Source organism: Triplophysa dalaica, chromosome 3 (assembly GCF_015846415.1).
Source record: "Triplophysa dalaica isolate WHDGS20190420 chromosome 3, ASM1584641v1, whole genome shotgun sequence".
Classification (NCBI taxonomy): domain Eukaryota; kingdom Metazoa; phylum Chordata; class Actinopteri; order Cypriniformes; family Nemacheilidae; genus Triplophysa; species Triplophysa dalaica.
In genome coordinates, this window is record NC_079544.1 from 14,723,877 (window position 1) to 14,733,871 (window position 9,995).

The window sequence follows — 9,995 nt, forward strand, 5'->3', positions numbered from 1 at the left end:
ATGCTATTGCCGATATGCCGATGGTGTTAAATTGATCCAATATCGGTCGATTTATATCGGCGGCCGACACATTGGTGCATCCCTAATATATACATATCATGTCCCATGATGGCAGATGTATATTATTTCGATCCGCTCCAAAAGCAGTCTTTTGCCTCATAGTCTCTTATTGGCCAATATACTTTTGTACAAAGATCTTTTTTTAGTTGAACAAAACATCTATTTTAATTGACAATCAGAATAATAAAGACATCAAAATTTCTTCCTTGCAAAACATAACGATCTGGTTGCAGGTAAAAATCAATAAACAAGTGATTAAACACACTATAGCCAACTTAAAACAGGCATTCCCACAGTGTTTTGCTTTTGTATTTACACTGAGTAAGATAGATATATCTGAGAAATCAAAGAATTTAATCTCCATGAGATATTTACTGAACATTTTATAAATCAGATATATGCAGTATTTGACAAATACTTCCTCCTTTTTTTGTGATGCAGAGCTGAAATGTATTCCCCCAGGTACATTCTCCTGAAACTGTTATTGAGTCCTAGCATCTCCTGATTTCTCTAGCACCTCATCCAGGTCAGTTAAACAGCAGTAACACACGATCTGAGTGTATTTGGTGACAGAAGCTGGCACAGAGGAAAGAGAGAGAGAGAGTAAAAACACAAGCCATAAGCCAAGAAGATCATTTGAGAGATGTGATGCTGTTCTTCTGTTAAATGAGAACACGTCTGATGGTTGGTTGTGTTTTGGTTGTGAATAAACTGCAACGTTGTAATTCGCCACGTCCTTCATGCTCTCACACAGATGCAGAAATGAAGCAGAACTGTGAACTTGCATGAACTAGAGTCATGTGTTTGTTGGGGTGGAGACATGGCATCTGTTGCTATCATTCTTATACCGCATGACTATGTGAACTTTAAAACTGTAAAACAGTACAATCATACTATTGTACAGTACTGTAAAAGAGAATGCACATTTCTCTCACATTTCATTTGAGTATGTTAATATAACACAAAATCTCAAATGTGCATTTGTAGGTCCAGCGTATGCAATTTAGTGGCATCTAGCTGTGAGGTTGCGAATTGCAACCAATGGCTCAAGATGTCATCATGTTTACGCTTCTTTCCCAAAGGAGTATTTACAAAACGCGCTTTGTAGAGCAGTTTGTCCATTTAGGGCTACTGTAGAAACAACAAGTACACACAAGGGGAACCGCGGTGAATATAGACAGAAATAGCTCATTCGAAGGTAATAAAAACATAACGCTTCATTATCTTATATCTCGATACGCCTCTGAAGACATATTTATGTATATAATATTGCATTTCTCTCCATAGATTCTCCAAAAAAGTTGCATTGCATGTAGCTTTTAGTGGTTGCTACATCACAAAAATATATTTAATACATGTGTAAAATGCTCACCATTTAATTTAGCGACCCATTTGGGACTTTTCTCCTCTGGCAGATAGATACACAGATAATAGACAGGCACTCCAGACAGTGCAATTCCTATTCCTATCAGTGAGTTAATGGTGTCGCTGTAAAGTGGAACAATCACCAGGAACAGACTGCAGAAGCAGTAGATGAAGGGGGAAGAACAATGACAACTGCAAAAGACAGAGGAATATATTCTCATAACCAGGTACGCCAATAATTCAATTCAAATGAACACATCATGTAAGAACTGGATAAAAACGTATGAATCACGTTACCTTGACAGGTCTGTATCTGTCAGGCTGAGTGATCCGCAGGTAAATGAGTCCTGCCACGGACAGACCCACGTATAACCAGTAACTGAAGCTAAAGTAGCTGATGAGTTGAAACACATCCTCCACACACAAGAATATAAGGCCCATCACACCCTGCAAACACACCCACAAAACACCCATCTCTTATTCATACAGTATCATATATAGCAAAGTCATTCATAAAGACCTGAAAAGGCATCTGACGTAACATATTTGTGAGCGAAACAGGATATTCAATGAAAAAATATGTAGGTGGGAGATTATCCATTAGGATTATTTGGATAGAGGCTTGTGACAGACGGTTTGAAGGGTTGGGGTTGAAAATAAAAGGGTTGTGAGCTTGTGAGGAGGAATTGACATTACTAACTTACTAACATCAGTGAGGAACATCACAAGAAATTTGCGATACAAAAGCTACAATATATCTTGTATCACATGGCTAATTTAAAAAGTAAAACCAGAATGGTAATGGAACAAGATCACAGGAAAGGAAATATGTAATCTTGATACATAACAACAAAGGCATATTTGGAATAAAAGCACATTTACTACAATATGGATGGGTTATTTTATCTTAAAGATATTTGTTTATTATTTTGATTAGGTTATAAATGATAAACCTCATTTACTCATTTAGCTTTCCTGTAGCTTAGTTGGTAAGAGCATTGCATTAACAACGCAAGGTTGTGGGTTCAAGCTTAGAAACAAATGTGTAGGATAATGCAATGTAAGCCGCTTTGGATAAAAACGCCAAATGCATAAATGTAAATGTAAATAAAAATCATTGAGAGGGTGTAAAAAAGGTGACGCGTCATTTAAAAACTAATTACAGTTTTTTGGTTAGAATCTATGACTAACATTTTAAGTAAACAGCAAATTCTAAACAGTATTGAATAAGACACCAGTAACAGCTAATTATATTTAGTATTATTTATCTGGTTTAAAGAGTCTACACGATACTTAAAGTAGAAATAAAGAGTCTGTTATGACTTACATTGAAGAGAAGAGCAGGTACTGGTGTATACCGCTCAGCATGAATCAGACTTAAACTGTTGGGCAGATGACCCTCTCTTGCCCCACAAAAAACAACCTGATAGGACACAGTGATGCTTTGGTTAAAGAACATAACATAACATAATATAGAACATATACTGTATAGCTTTAGCAAGGATGATTTGAATAACCATTTTGATATTTTGATATTTGTATTTTTGTGAAAGGAGTAGTTCACCTTCAAAATAAAAATTCTGTTATCATTTACTCACCCTCTTGTCATTTCAAACTGTTGACTTTCTCTCGCAGAACACAAAAGATGTTTTGAAGAATGTTTTTAACAGCCCCCCCATTCACTTACATTGGTTACAATAGAAGTGAAAGGGGGGCTGCTGTGCTGTTCTGTTATCAAACGTTTTTCAAATATCCTCTTTTTGTGTTCTGCGGAGGAAAGAAAGAAAGACGTGCGAGTTTGAACTGACAAGAGGGCGAGTAAATGATGACAGAATTTTCATTTTGAAGGTGAACAACTAATTTAAGATGGAACATCTTACCTCGAGGCAGCTATAACAGAGGCATAGAGACCTCCATAACAAGACATGGCCACAGCAATGGGCATGATCCAGCTAAATGGACCAAGGCCTTGATTCCCCAAGGTCTAAATTTAGAGACAGAAATTGAGGACTAAATCAATACAGTTCACTCACGAAACAATATAATATACTCAAATTAAAATCCTTACAACAGCCACTGCGTCACTACCCATAAAAGAAGGTATGTCCAGAACCACATAATACGCCACATTGGTCAGTAGATAGATGATGGTAACTATTGGCATGGAGATGGCTATGGCGAGAGGTAGATTCCTATAAACAAACAGGGAGAAAATGAATAAGGATAAATCACTTGTGTTGTGTTATTTCTCATTTGTAAGTTTAAAGTTTAGTGTCTTGTAAGTGAAAAAAAACTATAAATGTAGATGCCTTATGTGCTTGGTCATGAAATGTTTCGATATTTCGATAATTCATTTGAATTTAACTTACATTTTTGGGTCAATTATTCCTTTATGTCATCTTAATATATATTTATACACTTTGATGTGGTTATACATGTTCTGTTGTTCTGTCCTGTTGTATTTTATTCAAACGTTAGTGAAGCATTAAAAAACTGAAACAAGAAGTTATTCTGGACCAGTGTTAAGCCAGCATCATTTGCATCAACTGAAGTGGTCTATGCGTTGAATTGATGAGTTAAGTAAAAAAAGTGAAGTAAAAATAACGTCTTGTGATGAGACCCTCTCTGGGTTTTGATCTCCTCAGTGACAAAGTTAAGCGTGTCCCAGCCGGAAGTAAGAGAACAGAGCAGAATAAAGAGCAAGAGCAATGTTGCCCGCCTCCATAGTTGAACCCTCAAATGGACTGTTGAAGTTCTTCGTTTCTCCTGTGGAGAACATTAACGTTTGAGAGAAAAGAGAGAGAAAATTTAAATGTTGATCAGACCGTAAGTGCTTAAGGTACCAGTTTATGTCAAACAACATAACCAGTCTGCAGAATCTGAAACGTGTTTAAAAAAAACACTTCCTTGTTCACTGTTCAAATGTAATTTGGTAGTTGACAAATAAACCATACTGTACATTTGTGCTATATGGTGTGACATGGCAAAAAAATCTCTAATGCTGTTTAATATTATAGATATGAATAACAATCATATAAATAATATGTAATCAACAGTTTGGTGCTGTCACACGTAGGACACATTTACGGTTTATTGTCAACGACCCAAATACAAGAAAAACTCTCTTACAAAACTACATCCAAACTTTCTTTTACCATTTATTATCTTAATGATGCCCACTGTGATGACAAGGATTAGTGACATGATCTTGGTATATGTGAATATGTCTTGAAGCAAAGTGCCCCACTTCACATAAGCACAGTTTACGAAGATCAGAATACCTGCGGGAAGATGAGAGACAACAGTTTACCATCACTTATAGGATAGTTTACCCCAAAATAAAATAATTTTAATTATTTACTCTCTCTTTTGTCATTGACTTTCTTTCTTTCTTCTGCAGAACAAAATAGAAGGAGTTTTGAGGAACGTTGGTAACAAAACAACGTTGGCCCCCATTGACTTCCATTGTATGGATACAAAACCACCAAGACATTTCTCAAAATATCATGTTTGTGTTACACAGAAGAAAAGGTCATATACAGGTTGAGGGTGAATAAACAATGACTACTTTCTCTCTGAAACATCAATAAAATTAAAATGTCTGTCAAATACGCTCACTACTGCAGTTCACACCAAGTGCATTTCGAAATGAAGATTTTTTTTTTAAAGGATTCTCCAAAAATCATTTGCAAACATGCACTCCCAGAATCTCTAAATACACACAGAGCTGTTATGAAAGCAGCTCTTTTGTTTGGTCTTGGTTTCCTTTTACTCAGCAACCACAAGTTTAGGTTTGCATGATTTGTAAGTCAATTGTTTGTGATGTTACAACTTGTCCACGTGCATTGGGTGGATCATATCCCTGATTTCTGAGAATACATTCTGCTCTGTCTGGAAACTGTGTGAAGGCAACAGCTGCCAAGGAAAGAGAAAGAAAACTTTTTGTCACATGTATTATACCAGTCAAAATGTGGCAGAAATATGAAGAAGTAATACTGCTACTGTAATACATGGGAAAAGTGGTTTAGACCTACCAAAATAAATACATACAGAGGTTTCTATACTAGCATGTATTAGGTATTCAAATTATATCATCTATGACTATTATTCAATTCTATGATGTATACTATATATAAGAGTGGCATGAAACCGATAGCGCCTTTGTACCATGGTTTTCAAGGGATGTCTCAGTTGTTGATCTTTCACCTAGATACCAGAATTGTCTGCTGAGTCATAAAAAGGGTTTGAGTGCAACTAAAATAATAAATCCGGCCTGGTTCTCAGAGACATAGGGGTCACAACACAGTGTCCATCTATATTGAAAACGCTTCTAGATATAAGATGCCAATACCCAATATGTTCCACAAATTATTATTTTGAAGCATTGACACAGCCACTCTTAAACATCCATGTGTCCTCGTGTATGGGTTGTCAGATATGCCTCTAGTTCCTTAAGATTAAAAGCCTGTGGAAAGCTTACTAAGAATTTCCCCATGGGTTGTGCAATAAATCTGGTGAAAGACAGGCAGTCTCAAGGAAATGCTAACTTTGGTGTCAATTCAGCAATAGAAAAAGTTGAAATAGGTTCTGTCAAATTATCTCCAGACAGTTGAAAGAAGAACTAAAAGTTGCCTATTAAAGTTTCTTTGTATACTGTATCTGTAGGCTATGAATTCAACAGACCGAATTTCCTAATTTTCCTGAATCTCCTCAGCTCTGTTGCATATGGTGCAGTTTTTGTCTGAATTTAAAAGACGGCTCCCACATACATTAGTGTATCAATGGTCTCGTTTTACAGAAAATCATCTAAATTTTGACTGTTTAACAATAGTTTGACAACTATTCAACGTTATGTGTGGAGTGGGGTTGGTTTTGGATAGAAAAATGCAGACCTTATTTTCTTTTATGACATAAATGCAAAATTGATAGGACTTGCAAGAAAGCTGAGGTTCTAGCCTTTATAAAATATGCCATATATGTCCAGTTTTGTGTTCCAAAACTTACAGATTTGATGATGCAATATTGAACATAGCTGTGGGTCTGCAGGTGGCAGAGTTTAAACTTTTAAGGGTCAGCAAAAACTGATAACATACTAAAGAACATTTTTGAAGAAATGATACACTTTCAAGGTAATAATCTGTTTGCACTTGCATTCTTTGTAGCACCTACTGAAATCATTCAGTACCAGGATATGAAATAAAAACAAGAAGAAAAGAAGAAAATAAAAAGTGTGTGAAGATGTCCCACCCGTACCATATCAGCGAGCTTACACTTCTCAGGCTGTTGTGATTGGTCGGTCCCCTCTTAGTGCACGTGTAGTAATAAAAGTTGACTTTTAGCAATAAACAGTAACAATGGCGTCAACTTCACTTCATCAGTTAAACACATGCCGATCGATCGAAGTGTAACGGAGGTCTGCTAGTGCATGTGCAAACCTCAATCTTTGTTAGAGATTGCAGGTTTTTTTTCCTGCTATGGCGAGGGAAGTGACACCTGACTGATTGGCTTCAGACTGGTTATATTAATTAACACTAATATCAGAAGCGTTAGTTTTTCCTTTTTATATTGGACCCGAGTTGGATAATAAAACAAGCAGATTGACTAGGAGACATTTGCAAGCAGGACTTCAAAGGCCGTGTCATAGAAGTGTTTTAGAGGTATGCGCACACACAGAATATCAGTGTATTACACAGAACAGCTTTCTCGCCTGATGTTAAAGTCATGGAAGCTTTTATTTGACCGTTGGTTATCTTAGAATGTGTGTAGCTGAATTCTTATTACCAGCTGTACTGTGATGAAAGTGAAAATATTAAAGCGCGCAGCTCAGTTGAATGTTTAGAATCTCTGATAACAAACACTACTCCACATTCTCACTCTTCTCTAGGGAAAGCATTGGCCATTTTTTCACAAGTATTCCTGTGGGCGGAGGTTACTTAAAACACTCAGAGTAGTGACATAAGCTGGGAAGTAAAGGGCTGTAGCACGATTCCAGGCGTTCTCTGTAGTCCTTGAAAAATTTATTCTGTTAAAAACAATATCTTGCTTGGCATTACACTAACAAATGGGAACGCGGGGAATGGCACCTTTAAGGAAGTGAATAGGGTCAATTTTACATTGACCTTAAAGGGATATTCACCCCAAAAATGAAAATGTTGTTGTCATTAATTACTCCACGACAGTTTTTCCAATTGTCTTATTTTGGGTTCAGCAGAACAAATATACAGAAAAAAATATATACATACAATAAGAGAGAACATTTGGGTGGAAGAGGCAATCACGATTTCTTTCATTGACAACTCACAGAGACAAGCCGCCGCTATCAGTCTAACAGCATCATACGGAGGCTGACACGTGGGGTAGAGAGCTTCCACCAGGTAGTTGGCAAACGTCAGTGAGATGACAGCTTGGCTGGCCGGCTCGATCAGTAGAATTGATGTCCACAGTCGGATAAAGGCAAGGAAACCACCGAAAGCTTCCAGGATGTACGCATAACTAGCTCCAGACTTTGTAATGGTGGTTCCAAGTTCTGCGTAACACAGAGCGCCAAATACAGAGAATATGCCACCGAGAGCCCAGATAACCAGAGAAAGACCGTAGGAGGCGCTGTACATCAACACACCTTTTGGAGACACAAAAATCCCAGAGCCAATCATGTTACCCACGATTAAACAGATGCCATTGCAGAGCGATATCTCTCTCCTCATGATCATCTTCTCGTCCTGCTTATCTCGACCATTGCTGGAATCAGCTGTTTTCTTTAGATCCAGGTTTGAATCTTCTTTTGACCCCGGACATAGCCTTTGTCTTATAGACATTAGATTATTCATGCTGCAGGAACACGAAAAGTATTAAAGGCATTATTTTTGTCTCCATTATATTTCATTTGTTTTATAATCAACTTGATTTCTTGCTTTTGACTTCTAGCCAGAAACTTCATTACTTAATTTTACAATTAATCTTTCAGCAAGCAAGCAAACTTCATGATGTGTATAGAGGATTATATGTTATCTTCCTGTAGCTATCGAGGTCTAAGGTTAGTAAGACCATAACATGTATGTAGAAGAGAAGCTATAAGTTTGAACTTACTGACAGCAATACACAACACAGACACTGAGGGCCATTTTCAATAAACTAAGTCATACTTTACCTTTATTCATGCGAGATGGAATGCTGTTGAAAAATATCAAGCGGCTGGATTTTGGAGAGTAAGAATGAACAGATGGGTTATGCTAGTTAACAGTACAATGGTAATCCCGGTTAGAACAGAGAAAGTTAGACTGTGACAACAAGTGCTGTCGCAATCCCTGACCGCATAGAGAACCTGATGTGTTTTCCACCACAAGTAAGATGGCTTCTAGAGTTCCTCTGTCTATTTTAAGAGGTCTGTTCTCAGGGACAGAGAGAGAGAGAGAGAGAGTGCAAGAGAATGTCCATACCCTCCCATTGATAGTATAGTAGCTCAAAACTAAAGCCTGTAAAATTGTAGCATGCCTTGTTATTTGATCCGTTTCATCTCCTAGGTACTCTTTAAAAACTCATTTTAGATGTGTGTGCTATATGTGTGGTAAAACAAATCAGGCATCTTATTGTAGATCGGTGTGTTATTACTTCTATAAGTTACAGTACATAAAGAATTTGGGGAAGCACTACATTAAAGAAGGGACCTGGTATTATAGGGACCAGAATATTACAGACTTGGGGATTTTGATTTGGGCCAGCAACCACCTAACAATTATTAATTACTATGAACATACTACACTACGGTCACTCAACATTATCTTCTCCTGACCTTCAACTACTTTTTCAGATTTTGTAAAAATTGTGTTCCTTGGCAAGTAATTACTCTGTGGATGAATCCCCATCCATGTTTTTAGAGTTTTTTTGTGCATGATGTATTTTTTAAACGATTTTATTGTGTGATCACGTTTAATCTCCCTGCCAAAGGATGCAGTCGCTTTTAGCAACATGTCAGCAACAAGCATTTTTAAGACCTAATAAAGCTTTAATCAAATTACAAGCAGTTTATAATTGTGTTGTGTTGCGTCATAGAACATAACGTGAAAATATTTCGACGTTTTGTTAACTACAAACCTGATTTTAGGCATTAACCAAAAATCCATAAAAAAAAAATCCCCATCGAGTACATCTACATGGACAATCTTATTCCAATTATGCTTAATACGCTGATAAAAAGTAGGTCATATAAACGCGTAAAACATTTTTCTTTTATCGGTGAAAAATCATAAATCGCGTAAGCAAAACCCGATCGACAGAGGTAGTTTTTTGCAGTTTACAGTTGCATGTAAAAAGCATTTACAGGGTTTCCTTTAGTTTTGTTTATGTGCGCATGCCTTACAGCGCAATAGTAAAAGTCCCTAACGGAAGTAATGGTAAAAGAACACATAAAAGTCCACTCTGGAATCATGCAGTTGAAGTAGAAACGTCAAAATTAAGAACTATTGTTGCATATGCAGGCAGTGCGGACATGAGAAGAGATATAAAAATATAGCTTCTGACAGTTTTCCCGCTGCATTTTAATAAAAGCAGATGTTCACTTTATGCCTTTTGCT

At 36.9% G+C, this 9,995-nt stretch overlaps 1 pseudogene; it reads right to left on the bottom strand.

Moving 5' to 3' along the window:
• Window positions 1-517: 517 nt before the first annotated feature.
• On the bottom strand, window positions 518-8,768 carry LOC130418277 (Y+L amino acid transporter 2-like; annotated as a pseudogene).
• Between the last annotated feature and the right edge of the window lie 1,227 nt (window positions 8,769-9,995).